Genomic DNA, 17,367 nt, shown 5'->3' with positions numbered 1-17,367 from the left:
TGTCCACCTAAACTTGCTATCTGGACCATTGTGCATTGTTCCCTGAAAATAAAAGATCACCAGCACTTATGCACCCACTGTGCAAAAGACTCTATTTTTTGTCTACTTAATGGATTTTTAAGCTTTATATTCGAGAAAAAAAAATACAACATTTTTTTACAGTGTATATTTTTTCCAGATAGTTCCAACAATAACATAAAACTTTGCGGAAGACATCAAACCCATCAGACAAATAGTTTCTGAATTTTAATTTTTTGAAAATTGTTAAGGCTTTTTTTTTTAGGCCCTTCTCAAAAGTAACGCTAGGGTAAAAATGGCGAACCGATTTCAGCCAAAATAAAAAATACAAAAGTAAACCGATGTTCGAATTCAAATGGAACCGCTCATTTGGTAATCTCATTCAGACCGCTAGCAGGAACAAGGCTGGGGAGTAAGCCTTGGCCCAATCTTGAACAATATTAACAAAATCATGAATATCGCTATTCCCGGCCACGCCCATCTTTGCCGTAACTAAGGATAAGGGAAGGAAATGTTGATGTAACACTTCCCGACCAGACGAAAGAAACAAAACTATAACAAAATGTGTTCCTCTGATATGATTTTTTATTATAACCAGTTGCTATAAAACAAGTACCGTTAGTAGTTAAAATAACAAAAATTCTGTCAAAATTTGTACCAAATTAAACTAAAGTACAATTATATCAAAATTATTTCAGAATGTGTTGCAAGGATGTTACAAAATTACAAAATTATTGCAAACTATGTTACTGTTTATGACATCGGATGTTATTTGCAATAAACTTATAAATGCGACGACAAAAATATAACACAGCGCAACAAAAATGACATTTTTGCGTGTCTCAAGGATCAAATTATGTGTTTGGGGTTGCTGAATCTGATGCCATTAACAGAAATTTTCCAGCACGTCACAATTTTTAGCTACAGGTCGCCAAAGTTTTATAAAACATTGGTTTTATTGATGTTTACCTAAAATTTGAAGCATATTTTATCAAACTTTTGTGTGATCTTATCCACCAAGCATGCAAAAGAGGACTTAAACTTTCGTTTTAGATATATTTTGGTTGAAATTTCACGATCAAATTTAGATTAAACCGATCTTTTTCAACATGCTTGCAGTCTCCATACAAAATTCTTCGTTTCTCTTATATGGCAAAATACAATACTTTTCTAAACCGTTAAAAAATAACTTTTCCGCACCAAAAATATTATAAACTTTGATGATAAGTATTGTTATACACATAAAGTTTGAATTCTGTGACAAATTATGCAAATAAATTGCCTTACAAGCTGGCAAACTTGCATGCAAGTTGGCTGAAATAGTCAATTTTTGCATTTTCAACAATCAATATCTCAAAAACTAGACGTGCTATGATATTTCTGTAAACGGCAATGGATTCAGCAAGCCTTAATTGAGTAAATAGAGGTATTTTGATGCTGGAGACAAAAACGTGTTCCGCAGTGTAATAAATGTTGAGAACAAAGCCATCTTGATAACAACATTTTATCAACTTCTGTTATTTTAACTGCTGCTGATAGGAATGTGTTATAATCTTGTTATGTGGTTCTGGTCGAGTTACTTAATTAGATGCCACCGACTCAGCGACGCCCTCATAATTGCTATAGAGGTGGGAGTAGGGAGGGTTATACGGTCAAGATTCGCATTGAAAGCTGGCAATGGATCAAGATCAATTGTTGTTTACTTTTTTGCAATTTAATCTTTTGAATGCCGGCATTCAATGAGAAGACATTTGTTTTATTGAATTCATGGATAATTAAGTTTAAGTTTGCTGTTTTAACACTGAAATAAAAAACTGATGTTAGACTTGATTAACTGATCCATCCAGGGTCATCCCAAAAAAAAAAAAAACAAAAATATAACTAAATAAATCAATATAAATGAGGTAACACGAAGATACAAATAAAGCTTATTACTACATTTCACGTATGTACTGGATTTGTGCCACAGTAAATTCAAAAACATCGGCCAGAAAACGGAACCCAGTGGGGCTGAATCAGCCTAGGGCTAAATTTCCGCATAAGAAAGAGCCAAAAGAGAAAAATGCAACCCAAAATCGTTTTCGAAATTCTCAACTGAATTGTCCAGACAGTTTACAAGAGATCCTTCTCTTTTTTGACTCTTTGATTTTAAAATCAGAAAAAAAATGCTTTACTTTAGAATAACGGAAATCTGTACAACATTACATTCTAAATGTTTAAATTTGGACAGTAAGCCTTGATTATTGATATTTATATCAGATTTCAAATATTATGAGAAAAAAGTGAGTTTAGTGACTTCTTGTTGGGCATAGTGATTTTTTAATAACAAGGGCGTAAACAGTGACCAAATCACTAAAAGAGTGACTCACTACTAGCCCAGCATACGCAACATAAATACATGTTTTTGAAAATATAATGTTTTCTAGGTCAAGTTTGGGATAATTTCAAATAAATGTACAGAGTTAGTGTTCTCATTGGAAAAAAAAAAGTTTGGCTGTATAAAATACTATGATTTCTTCTTGAAAAGGAAGTCAAAGCCTGTCAATAGTTTCATCAAAAATTGAAGAAATTGGCAATTCTGTAAATTTTTAGAACACACTAATACTGTTTTTTGTTCAAACATGTTCGGCCCGGATTTATCTTGTGACATAACCTTAAAATGGGGTACTTACGTATTTTCGGCAGCTCCGTTATCTTCGTCATGTTTTTTTTATTGGCTTATATGGTAAAAGCATCAATGTTATGCAATCAATTTTGATCCCAGATTTTAGAAAGCATACTATGACGAAGATAAAATAATAGCAGAGAACGCAACAAGTCATCCTAATTTGCTACAATATATAGAAGAATATTCTGAAAACATTCTGCATTGGCGTTGCTAGGTTTTATTTGTCTAAAGGAGGCCTACATATGGTAAGTAGAGATCATATATCCATCAGACGGTTTTTGAGAATTACATTTTTTTTGTTAATTTTAGTCATTCACGTCTGTGATATCCGAGGGTCTATCTTTTTGTCTCAAATTGTACATTTTTTTATCAATGATTCTTTCAAGATTATACATATACCTTCGGGGATTTTTTTAAAGAAACTTGGATGTTTTACGAGTTTTTTTGAAAATCCTGGAATTACACCATTCACACATGCAGCGATAGCGATTCTTCCCACATCTCAACTGGATACATCAGCTTTTTTTCCAGGGTTTTTGATGAAATTTATCTTAAAGTTTTCGTATAATCTAGAATGTCTATAACAAATTCTATGTTAATTCCTCATATATTTTTACCAAGAATTATTTCAAAAAAATCCAGGGAAAAGGATTTTTCAGTAGATCCAGAATCCTTTTGGAATGACATATTCTTCCAGATATTTTTCTAGGATTTTTTAAGGGAATTAAACTTAATTTTCCAGACTGTACAACAGACCGTCCCTTATTTTTCGAAAATGCGAAATGTTAAAAGTTCGTCATTGTAAAGTGCTCGGTTTGGTCAGAAAAAAATCATGTAAAAATTTGAAGTCCCTACGTGGTCGCTAAGTGGTCCCCCAACGGCCTTAAAGGTATCAGGTGTAAATGACCCCCGTGCGCAAATCGAGCTCGCTGCTCTAGTGCACGCTACATGAGTATGAAAGCCACTAGTTACACATTATCCTGTGCGCATTTGTAGTCATCATAAAGGTTTATTTCCTTTTTAATTATGAATGTTATATCAACCAACTTTGTTCAATAGATTTTCATGATTTAAAACAAGTTATTAGTTTAGCCAGTAGCACATAGTTGGTAAATGTTTACAGAAAAGCCTTTTGGCGGTCTTCATTGAATTAATGAAAAGATTGCACCGCAGCCTTGTTTATCGATCGACACACCCTCTGTCGCAGTTTTGGCGTATCGTTGTTTGTGCCAAACTATTGGCATCCAAGGCCGCAGCCGACGACGCCTCAGCCGCCGTCTATGTCTAGTGTGAAGGATACAGAAGACGATTACGCCGCATTTGTCCTTGGTCGATATTATTGCTAGCGCGTCGATAAACAGGAAAACCAGGAAAACGATGTTGTAAACAAAACACACTTCTGTTTTTTGCAGTTCGAGAGGCTTCCATCGGTGCACGTCAACAAAGCTAAACCGATCTGAATGTGGCATTTCCTGCGGAATTTGCATTGAGTAATCGCGCCATGCAACGGCGCGAAAGAAACGAAAGGTTTCCCAAATATAGAACCTATGGCGAGCAATCGATCCCCTCAATCAGCTGAGAGTGAGATGCGAAGTGGTGAACCCTCAGTGAAAGGGAATGACGCATTTTGATGATAGAGTGGATGCAACAGTAATTGCGGATTGGAGGAACTTAGATCAAATTTTATCAGGATACATAACATCTAAATTAATAACTGTTACATACAGTTTATCATAGCCACAATATTAAATATTGTTCTATGACTCAATAACTGCCTAACAAACTCGATGGTTTTTGTTCAATATCGTATAATGGAGTTGCGTAGGTGCTTCGTGAAGCCCAAGCAGGACAGTTCAGTTTTGCGTCGTCCGACAGATTTTGCTAACGGTTTCGCGCGTGTTTTCGTCGCCGGAGATTTTTTTTTCCTGTTTCAGAGCGTCTTGCTGGGTAGTGCTTCGTGAAGCCCAAGCAGGACGGTTCGATTTTGCGTCGTCAGATAGGATTTGCTCACGGTTTCGCACGTGGTTTCGTCGCCGAAGAATTTTTTTCTGTTTTGGAGCGTCTTGCTGGGTAGGTATTTGGGAAGGCACAAGCAAGACGGTTTGTTTTCGGGACGCCAAGAAGTTTTGCTGTCAGTGTCAGTTTTGTGTTCAGTCGAGGATGGATTACCAACTGGTGAGTTCGTTTCATGCTTGTGATAACACATATTTTCTTGAAAGCGTAACTTTTAAGTAATTTTAAAACAAACTTTGTATGGTTCGTCACTATAAGTGTCGGCATTATGCTCTTTTCTTATACAATTTCAATATACATATATTTGTCTCTTTTACACATTATTAAAAATTATCTTTTGAATTGTTCGACATTGTGAATGTTGACGTATTTTTAAAAACTTCTACCATATCGAGACAAAATGCACAGTAATACTTATATGTAATTTTCAAACAAACTATGTATGGTTCGTCACTACAAGTGTCGGCATTATTCCTGTTTCATATAAGTTAAAATATATACATGTAATTTTCAGTTTTCGTCATTAATAAAAACGTCTTTTGAATTGTTCGACATTATAGATGTTGACGTATTTTTCCAAAAACTTCTCGAGACAAAAATACAAAACTAGCTTTAAATACAAGTCGTATATTTCCCCCTTGTCCATGGATCGCATCACCGACCAGAGGTGACTCCCAGATCTTTTCCTCCCTCACTAATAAACACCTTTCCCGTGGTGATTGTGGAGATGCAGAGGTATTCTCGGTCTCTAGAAGCAACAATCATTACACCCTAACATTCCTTCCCCTTCCCAACTGACTGTAAGGACTTGGCCGGCGCCGTTATTGATCAATAATATTAGATCTGCTAAAATTGCACTTCGAGAGTAAGCGGAAACTCCCATCCCTTATTCATTTGGATCGTAGTGCAATTCTTACCAGTTCCGATCAATCACGGAGTAGCAACCATTGACATGTACAGTCAGTCTATGCTATGCTATGCTATGCTAGCACATAGTTGGTAAATGTTTACAATAAAGGAAAAAAAGGTTAATTTTAGCCGATTTGACAGATTGACCAAATCTAACTAACTTAAATAATATTTCATACTATGTACATCTTTATAACAGAGCCAGCTGCAATAAAATTAACAACTACAAATAAAACAAATTTCTATGCTCACTATCAACGCGCGCAGGGTAACTTGTTACTAGTGGCTTTTTGTACTCAAGAAGCGTGCACTAGAGCAACGAGCTCGATTTGCGCACGGCGGTCATTTATACCTGATACCCCTGGTAAGGCCTTTGGGGGACCACTTAGCGTCCACGTAGGGACTTCAAAATTTTACCTGATTTTTTCTTACCAAAACGAGCACTTTAGAATGACGAACTTATTGGATCAGTTTTTTCTGCATTGCTGAAGAAAAGCGTTTATGGGTGTACTCCTCGAAACTTTTACATAAGCTGAAATATTTCTATCGATTCTGTGAAGTATGTCTTCATGGAAAAAACTTTCATTACACAATATGATACAATTGCATAAGAAGTTTCTCAACAATTCTTCGAAATCAAATGAGATATCTGCTAAAATTGAGCTGAACTATCTGAATTAATTGTATTATCCGGAGTTTTGCCAGAAACTTAGGGATTTCCATAAGATAATCCCACCAGAATTCGATCTCAGAATGTCTACAAAAAATCAATGATACTCCTACCAAGAATAACGCAAAACAATTCTGCCTTCGAAATGCTGAAACAATTTCTCCAAAATTATCTTAAGAAAGGTGTTTTAAATGTTAACATAAATATATTCATAAATGCATTCAGGATTTCTAGCAAAATTGAGCTATTTTCGAAGCTGTGGCTAACAGATAGATAAATTATCAATTTAAAACATAGTCACGAGATCGATTACGCCCAAAGCAAAAAAAAATTTACATTTGGCAAACCGCAAACTAGGTGGCGGTAGTGAGCAAACGACAAACTCGAACAAAAGCGATGCGAGCGCCACGAGTGGCCCATCGGCCAACTACCAAATATTAGAATTGGGCGCTATTCTGCTGTGCTATCAAAATAATTTGAGTGTTATGTCTGTTTGTCTGTGCTATAGCTATAATCGAAACTTAAATATTGAATCGAATTCAGGCAAATTATTGATGAGCTTTTGCAGAAGATTCCGAGATAAATTATTTTGATAATTTAAATATTGTTTCAAAACAACTGAACTTATGTTCAGTGCCATATTTAACAATTTTAACAATGCATGGTATCACTAAGACTAATATTCCTATAAATTTAATTTATATTCCATGGAGTGCTGTAATTAAGTTTTGAAGGTTTCCTACCTAAACTCCAGGTGTAAATTTGATAAAATTCATGAAGGAATTTTCAGCAGAAATTGTGAAAATTATTCGAAGTATTACGGAGTGTTTTGTTCACAAAAATTACCGATAAAATACTTCAATGGCTTCTTGTTGGAACTCGTTGAAGAATATCTGATAGCATTTATGATGTAATATCTGATGGGTCCTTCTAATAAATTTTGGATGAACTCTTGGACATTTTTTCATCGTTAGTATAAAAATGCAATAAATTTCTGTATAAATTGTTACAAAAATTTGAGGAATGGTCACTTATCGTGAAATTCCGGAACACAATATGGTATAAGGCATAGTTGATTTCCTGAAGAATGCTGCATTTTGAAAACAAAATATTTTTTGTACACGAAAATAAATTCTCAAATAATGCACCGTGCACCGCCGCTAATTTGAACGGTACCTCATGCAAACCATCGGTGTTAATTTTTAATTTGCACTTCTAGTCACCCTACAAAAAATATATAAAATCGTACTTCTGGTTACTTCTTTGACTGTTTTTGTTTTGATTCTGTGTTCTACAAAGTTGCTTTTCGCTTTGCTCCATTCCATGAGCTAAATCATGTTTTAATCATTTTTAATCTGAACGTTGTGCAGATTAGCGGGGTACAAATTGAAAAGTGGGACCCAGATAGCCGTAGCGGTAAACGCGCAGCTATTCAGCATGATTATGCTGAGGGTCGTGGGTTCGAACCCCGCTGGTCGAGGATCTTTTCGTAAAGGAAATTTTCTCGATTCCCAGGGAATATAGTATCTTCGTACCTGCCACACGATATACACATGCAAAAATGGTCAATCGGCAAAGAATGCTCTCAGTTAATAACTGTGGAAGTGCTCATAAGAACACTAATCTGAGAAGCAGGCTTTGTCCCAGTTGGAACGTAACGCCAGAAAGAAGAGAAGAAGAAATTTAAAAGTGTTCAGATTAAATGTGATCAATAATAATTCAAAAGTTATAAATGAGTCTGATTTCTAGCCCTCTGTTGCTACGCCAGTGATTCTCTAAAGACAGCAATGAGCTAAATCGCCATCTTGGATTCCTTAGAGGTTCTAAAAACCTGACCGTCTTTTTCTCGAAATGATTCCATTGTGAGCCGGTCTCATCTGAGCACAGTGTAAGTGAAATGGGGGAGGCACGACATGCATAATTCATTTAGGTTAACTGGAAGGGCTTCACCACTAAAACACCGGATGACCTCGTCCAACTACAATCAAAACCAGCTGGCTTGCGATAAAATAAAAACTGAGAAAAACTGAGTGAGAGCAAGTTTCGGATTGAAAGGTCAAAAGTGTACCGATTTACTGCCAGGAACTCGAATCACGTTCGACCAATTGACCGTAAATTGGAAAATCCTTACACTCATTGCCAGATAGAAGTGCCGTGAACAAGCCACTAAAAATTTCACGGTTTATGTGCTTCCTTGAGAGCGGCAGGCTTTTATCGAACTGTCCTCGATGTCCTCGATGGTGGACAATTTATTTCGCGCGGACAATTGAAGCAGATACCGGATTTTGCACACCAACTGTCCGTCAGTTTTGATTTGCTGGGGTATTTACTTTTTATGGCGCCTTCCCCAACTCGGCACGTTGCATTGCATAAAACGCGTGATACAATGTACGAAATGAGTGTGCGACAATTTGTGCGACGTGTTTGTCAGCAGATGATTCCACGATTTTGCATGAGAGCGATCGGGAAGTGCTGTTTCATGTTTCACGCTTCGCCGTCTCAATGATTTATTTATACAAGCAGCTCATCTGGGATTGATGGGCCGACATGCGGGGCTTTATTTATCCAGAATATGGGGCTTGACGAGGTGATTATGTTTAATGTACAGGGACTGGCAGAAACAGTGACACGTTGGATATCTTTTAGAAAGTTTGTCAAGTCAAAAGCAAGTCGGAAATCAGCGTGAATAACCAGTTGGCTACCAAGGTGAGTAAATTCGGTTAAGATTCAATTAATCGTAGAAGGGTTTCTAAAAAATGAAAAACAAGAAGGACTCAGAGTATAGGATTGAGAAGTATCTTGGAGAGAACTCCTGCCGTTGGAGTTGCTTTGCGAATTTTTCCACGAGTGATGTTTGGCATTAAAGTCACCAATCACAAAAAAATGATTTATTGCGAGTCAATTTCCGCAAGTCATTTTAAAGCAAGTTAACTTGCTATCCAGGGCATTCAAAACGCTAATAGGCAGCTATGTAAGTATATTTGCCAAGCTGTATTTCAACAGAAGAACCCAAAGTTTCAAAATCTTTGGTTTCAAATGACGAAAAAAGTTGATGTTTTATACGCCTATGAATGATAAAATCAAATCCACCACATGTTCCATCCAGGCGATCATTACGAAAAACAAAAAAGTTTGAACCTCTTTTAAGTTGGAATCTAGGTTTCAAATAAGTTTCAGTAATAACTGCTATATGTATGTTATGTGAAGCTCATAGATGCATTGAAGATTCTCAAAAAAAAAAAAACAGTGTGGACAGGATAACACGAGCTCACCAAACTTCCAGAAACAACTTCATGTCAATGCTGTGCAGAAAGAACATACCAATCCGTTTTTTTTCTTCTGCCACTCACTGTATTCCTTCGATCGCAGCTATTTTCGGAATCCATCAGTCAACTCGAAACAAATGGGACGCGAGCAAGACATAATTGCTCAATTGGCGTCCTCGAAGCAGCCTGCATCAGGAGGCTCCGTCTCAATGCACAGTGCTGTTAGTTTCTCTTGAATTGGAATAAAAATAAACGCGACCGGAGCCATCTGCAGGAAGATCCAATTCCTTCCAGGAACGATGGAAGAGCAACATTAAGTGATATTTTCGAGAAACATTGAAACGTGTCCGCGTATGGAGGATGATTTGTGAATGATTTCGCGGAAGTAAGCCGATGTGTCTTTCCCATTTATTACCGTCACGTTTCTGAGGGGAAAATTGATTTCAACACTTAATCTCGTTGCACACCTAGTGAAGATTGATGTGCTGAAAATTGAAATGGAGACGCTGTCAACAATACAAAGATTTTGTTGGCCGCTCGTTAAAAAGGTTTTGAGAGCATGAACAATTTTAAAAATACATTCTCCACGCAAGTCGCAGTACCCATTACTGAATTTATTGAGAATTTCTATTTCGATGTGACTATAAATATCGCCGTTATCAACGGAGAAAATCGTCATCACAAAAATCCCCTCGGATACAAAACCCCATGAACTGGTGTGGATAACATTTCCCCCTTAATAACAAACAAACCATTCGGCTAATTTCTGTTTACTCAGGACACCGCACCCTGAGTGATTGATTATGATTTCGATGTCTACAACTACTTACGACAAGTTACAAGAACTCGGTTTATCGTGCGGTCAGAGTCGTATTTCTTGTTGTACCTCTTCCCTATCGATGGCGGGTGGTTACGTCGAATTGGCAATGCGATAGGATTTTTGCCGGTACGCAATCCACCGCAAGTCGACCACCACCTCTCTTGGGCCAGGAAAATACGATCAATTTTATTTATGTGATAGGCGGGCACGATAAAGGTTTCATATAGTTATAACATTTTTATACAACCTGGCTCATTATTTATATCTTGTATCGATTTCAATATGAACACATTGCGGTAATCGTGTGCGTTGGAATTTCTAAGCGAAAAGTTTAATTGACTATTTTAATTTGGCATGTAAAATCGTGATAAAACCAAAATAATTACAAGAGAGGCCTTACCGAAAGGTATCAACTGGAAAAATAGAACGTCTTAGTGATTGCAAAGTTTTGTTTTCTAGTTGACATCCCTAGTAAGAATTTTAATTCTATTATGGTTTGTCAGACCATTTTTTGGTTTAAATCAGCTATAAGACCATGACAAAACCTTAATAATACTTTCTAAGTAACTACAAGGCTCTTAATGCTCCAAATAGGTCCAAATAATGGCAGCGTGGGAGAGTGTACTCTGTGCTTGTTTGTCTTTGACGTCTTTTAATAGATCTCAATTTGATGTTTTTTCAAAAGAAGTGTCATTTCCATTGGGAATTATATTCAGTGTACCTAATAATTTTACTGTTTTCAAGCTCCTCAATGATATTTTAGGTGTTTTTCTTTCGCGTAACAATTTGTATAATTTGAAAAATTGTAGGGAAAACTTCGATTTCTTGAAAACTAGGTTTTTGTCACAAACACCCCTTGTCTTCGAACCCCCTCAGTTCTTTTTCATGCCAAGTCGAGTCACGTCAGGAGTTAATCGTCTATTGGCTAAGAATCAACATTACAGACTGCCTGTCCCCTGCTTAGTCGACGACTAAGATGCTCTTCCCCGATTTTTTCTTAACGCCCTATTGAACTTTTTTTTTAAAATTCAAACTGTATCACCGACCTGAAGAATTTTGACTTTGTTATATGTGAATCAGGTGCAACTTAACGCCCTGTATGACATCAATAAAAATTGTCAAGCTGTATCAACGCTCTGGAGTAATTTGATCTTGTCTCAAGTAGATCAGCTGCATCTTGACGCATTGTAGGACATCACTAGTAAATTTAGTAAAAATCTGTATCAACCCTGAAGTAATTTCACCTTATCATATGTAAGTCAGGTGCATCTTAACGGCCTGTAGGACATAAATTGTAATTTCTAATCTGACCTTATTCCACTTTGATCAGTTGCAACTTAACGCCCTGTATGACATCACTCTAAATTGTCAAGCTGTTTCAACGCTCTGGAGTAATTTGTCCTCATCCTTTATCGATTAGGTACGTGTTAACGCTCTAAGATTTTTTTAACGCCCTGTAGAACATCAATTCAAATTTCGAGCTGTATCACTGACCTGAAGTAAATTGACATTGTTTCATGTTGATTAGGTGAAACTTAATGCCCTGTATGACATCAATCGAAATTGTCGAGCTGTGTCAACGCCCTGGAGTAATGTGATCTTGTCTAAAATAGATCAGCTGCATTCTAACGTCCTATAGGACATCAATTGTAAATTACAAGCTGTATTAATAGGTCATCAATTGTGGATCACAAGCTGTCAAAACACCCTGGATAAATTCAACCTTATTATATATAGATCAGGTGCATCTTAACGCCCTTTATGACATCATTTAATAATTCTAAGCTGTATGAATGGCGTGGAGTTATTTGTCCTTATTCTTCTCAATTAGGTGCATCCCAACGCCCTGTAGGTTATCAATTGTAATTTGCAAGCTGTATCAACGTCCTGGAGTAAGTTAAAATTATTTCAAACAGAGCAGCTGTAGAGCGGTTCCATTTGAACTCGAATGTCGGTTTACTTTTGTATTTTTTGATTTGGCTGAAATTTGGCATATGCTTTCTTTAAACCCAAAAATGCCTATTTGCATCATCGGTTCGCCAGCCTTAACAATTTTCAAAAAATTAAAACTCAGAAACTATTTGTCTGATTGGTTTGGTGTCTTGCGCAAAGTTTTAGGTTATTGTTGGAACTATCCGCAAAATTTGCAACAAAAAAGGTGTATGAGAAAATTTTGCTAATTGCTACCGTTTCCGAGATACAACAATTTTAAAATTCAATTTACTGAAAATTCACATGATTTAGGCAATACAGTTAAGAGTTGAAATTGCTCTGCCCTTGTCGTCCCTTCACTTGTAAACTTTTCTTTGAGCTGCTCAATTATTTCATAGAATTCGCCGGTTCTATTTTCATCCAATTTAGCTTCCCCATTTAGCGCAAAGATGTTTTGTCTAATGCTGTTGACTATCTCGTGATATTTTTTCGTGACATATTTAGTTTTATTTTTTTTTTTTTTTTTTGACGGTGGCGATAGGGGTAGTACTGGCACTCCTCATCTGCCCTAAGCTCCTTCCCAGCATTTGCTTTTATAAGCCTCTATTGCGTTCATCACACAGACGTTCCTAAGTAATGTTGCTCAAATGGTCACTGTGTACCCTAGCAGCAATCAGCCCTTACCGTAATTTTGCAGTCTAGTACTTTAGACTACTATCAAACTATGATAAGACATGAAATGCTACTAGAGTGGTTAAAGTGAAGAACGAAATAGTTTTATTAAAAGGTCCTCATTCCCCATTTCATTTCATCACTCACTATCGTCACTTTTATTTTCGACACTATCACGTTTATCACCGATTATCTCTCATCAACTTTCGTAATACACTTCAGATATACTTTCCATTATATCACTTTTCACATCACACCATTTTCATATAAATTCATTGTTATTAGTATTTACCATCTGTTAGCATTACTAAGCAATTAAAAGATATTCAATTTAAATGTTTCATTATTTTTGTTGCTGTAGAGTCATTATTATTCAAACTACAATTTAGAACTATCAACAAAGTTACAGTAAAACAAAATCACTTCGATCCATTCTTCTGCACTCGCTGTCATTATCAACACTTTTTTCATGCATGTTTGAAGAACTAGGCAATAATGTTTATATTCAGAGAAATGATTGCAAAATGTATTATGGCCTCTATAAAAATAAGTAGAGTTCACATCATTATACATCATCATTATTATATTTCTAACAAAACTATCAGAATCACTTCCAATTTCATTTTCAAATTTTCATCACCATAGATTTTATTATAAGCACACTATTAGCACCAACACAATCACTAAATTTAATAACAACAAGTGTTACACGCAGTTCCACCAAACACCCATTCTTATGTTGCATTATGAAACGATTGATCACACGTTAGCTTCGAAACTTAACAACCATTACTGATTAGTACAAAGGATGCTACAGCTCGTGGTAAACGAACTGAACCATCAACAACCAGCACTGGTTTATAAGTAATCAATGAGCCCTGGCGGTCCCTCCGTTCGAAGAGGACCTGATAATATGCCGAAACATATTAACTGATCCTCCGCCTGAATGCAGCCGTTTCATGATAAATCATGAACCGTTAGAGGTGCCAAAGTATTGGGAAGGTGATATGTTTCACAGACGGGTATTATTATGGTGCACCTTCTACTTTGGCACCGTCAAACCCTGTGATCGTGGCATATTTAGTAGATCTAATTTTTGTCTTATCGATCGGCGCTACGATTATACTTGATATTGACTCATTGAAAATATCGATATTCATTTTTTGGATGTATTCAGGGACGTTGGAATCCGTTGTCTCAATCGATGTTGCTGACGTTGCTTCTAATGTCTCCTTACTAGAAACATTCAAGTTGGAGTTCGTTGATTCTATTGAAGTTGCTGACGTTGCTTCCAATGACTCCTGACTAGGAATATTCATATTGGAATCCGTTGACTGATTTGAAGTTGCTGATGCTTCTATTGTTTCCTCTTCCATGCAAACATCTTCCTCTTCACTACTTGATAAGTCATCACTGCTTGATAATGCTGTTCTTTTGGCCAATTGTAAACGAGACGAATCGCAAATTTTGAATTGTTTATTAAGATTTTCATCTGCAAATCCTAGTTCAACTAATTTGGCAGTATCACTTTCCGAGAGATTTCGGTAACGTTTTGAACACTTTTTTGAAAACACATTTGCACAACCTTTGTTGATGGTGTTCATTTTATACTTCATTGTTCTAAGCTATCTTTTACTTTTCACTTGATTATCACTTGCTTGTGTCTTTGCTGCATCAGCTCTTTTTTTATACCAACATGGGTACTTGAATCAACTATTAGGTACGTTTCTGTCCGACCACAAAAATATACCAACGTGCTGTACTTTAAGAAAACATCAGGTATATTTGTGTGAGACAACTGGGCACGTTACTCCTCTACTCATGAAGCTTTTGTTTTCGAATGGAAATATTTCATTATCTTAAATCGATATAATGCATTTCACGTATTGATTGCTTTATATTCGTTATTTTGTTATTTTTTAACTTTTAACATTTTGTTCCATATTTTCTTGATAATTACATATCAAAATATCACAATGTTGAATGTTGAAGTTGTGTTTCGTTAAAAAATAAATAAATCATTTTCACAGGGCACATTTTTTGTTTCACCTCATGCCATGAAAAATTACCAAATCAATATTTTTTCTAACATTTTAGTCAAAAATTATCTGCTCTTTCAGACAATGAACAAATTTCTAGGCTTATGAGCCTCGAAAAACATTCGAAAATTACCGAAAATTGAAAATTATATCATAATTTTGTATTAAAATCGCTGTATCTTTGAAACGGTAAAAGTTAGCCTGATTTTCCCGTGCACCTTTTTTGTTGTAAATTTTGCATACTTTCATAAAATCGAGTTGAAAAACATTTAAAAAGTTAACCATTTTCAAAAATTCACCTTTTTCATAACTTTTTTGTCCATGATTTCTCCATCTTGACCCACTGTGCAAAAGACTTCATTTTTTGTCTACTTTAACATATAAAAAAAATCAAAAATACGATTTTTGAGAAAATTGATTTTTAAGCTTTATTTTCGAAATATAAAAAATTACAACATTTTTTTTACAGTGTATATTTTTTCCAGATAGTTCCAACAATAACTTAAAACTTTGCGGAAGACACCAAACTGATCGGACAAACCGTTTCTAAGTTATAATTTTTGAAAATTATTAAGGTATTTTTTCTTAGGCCCTTCTCAAAAGTAAGGCTTGAGTCAAAATGGCGAACCGATGATGCAAAAAGGCATTTTTGGGCATAAAGAAAGCATGTGCAAAATTTCATCCAAATCAAAAAATATAAAAATGAAATTTGGGAAAAAAGTCGTCATTTTCTGTGGAACCGCTCTGTATATAAACGTCATGTATGACATCATTCCAAATTATTAAGCTGTATCAACGCTCTCGACTAATTTGACTATGTTCCACGTAGATATTTGCGAAAACTGAATTATCTTAACGCCCTGTACACCTTGTCGCAAATAAATTAGATGCATCTTGACGCCCTGTAGAAGATCATTTGAAAATTAAAAACTTTATCCATGTCCTGGAGTAATTGACCTTATTCCTCGTAGATTAGATGGATCTTAACGCCCTGTTTGTCATCAATCAATCAAGCTGTATCAGCGTCCTGGATGAATTTGACTTTGTTCTACATAGTTCTTTTGGATATCTGGAGGATCTTAGCACCCTGTAGTAAATCAATCGATATTTTCGTGTTGTATCAACGCCCTAGAGTAATTTCACCTTAATTAGTTGCATCTGTTTGACATCAATTGCAAATGCTAAACGATATCTAGGTCCTAGGAAAATTTTTTAATCACATGTAGATCAAGTGCATCTTAACGCCCTGAATCAATTAATTCCAAGCTGTATCGACGACCTGGAGTTATTTGACCTTATTTCACGTACATTAGGTCCATCCAATTGAAAATTAGATGTTTTTGTGTTATTTAGATTATTATTATTATTAATATTGTTATTATTATAATTATCTTTATTAACGAGATTTGCAGCACGAAGCTGGCTCATCTCGGTAGTGGGGCTAACTTGCGATTCACGGCAGTATAAACGTCCTGGAGTAATTTGAACTTATTATATGTAGATCAAAGGCATCTAATCGCCCAGTAGGATATCAATTAAAAATTCCTAGATGTATGAAAGCCTTGGAGTAATTTGACCTTATTCCACATAGATCAGGTGCATCTTCACGCTCTGTAGAAAATCTATCGAAATTTTCAAGCTGTTTGAAGCTAGGAAAATCTGCATATCATATGTTCTAAAGACATTCGGTTCAAATCCTTTTTCATTTTGAAAATTCATTTTCAAGTATGCATCAAAATCACTATTTTCGGCTTAATCTAAATTTTATGAAATAAGTTTGAAACCTACTGTACTGCCCATAAACGCATTTCAGTCCCATGTTTGCTGGATTTCCTATTCACATGGGACACATATGCGTTTATGGGCAGTGTACTATAAAATAAGTTTGAAAACCTGCTAAAATCAACCATTACATCCAACGCAAAATTACGGCTTTCCTTAGCCGAGTGGTTAGAGTCTGCGGCTACAAAGCAAAGCCATGCTGAAGGTATCTGGGTTCGATTCCCAGTCCCAGTGGAAATGTAATGCCAATAAGAAGAAGAATCCAACGCAAAATAAATTATAGCGAAATATATTGAAATCCAGAGCACTTGTCCACTATTTTTGCACAGTCACCTCAAGATCGACATTTTTTTAATTAGGCGATCTATTTGGCTGAAGTTCAAAAATCTCTTATTTTATTCCCAAAATAATGTTCTAATTTTCTAGATTTACTGCTTTAAGAAGCATTTGTTCGTGAGCAAAATTTTCCGATTATTGCTTGTTTCAATGAAATCGTATATTCATCCAAGTCTGATTCAAATATTACATTAACAAACATTTTTCTATTTTGAAGATCCGTGTGGATTTTGATCATTGGT

General features: G+C 35.8%; 1 protein-coding gene across 2 annotated transcripts in view; it reads right to left on the bottom strand.

Moving 5' to 3' along the window:
* The window catches only part of LOC5577573, a 1,170,395-nt gene that overhangs the window by 202,287 nt on the left and 950,741 nt on the right, over nucleotides 1–17,367 (bottom strand). The gene's annotated exons all lie outside the window — the stretch shown is intronic.

This window comes from Aedes aegypti, chromosome 2 (assembly GCF_002204515.2).
Source record: "Aedes aegypti strain LVP_AGWG chromosome 2, AaegL5.0 Primary Assembly, whole genome shotgun sequence".
In the NCBI taxonomy this organism is placed as follows: domain Eukaryota; kingdom Metazoa; phylum Arthropoda; class Insecta; order Diptera; family Culicidae; genus Aedes; species Aedes aegypti.
The sequence above is the reverse complement of the archived record's forward strand: the minus strand, read 5'-3'. Positions and strand labels throughout refer to the sequence as shown.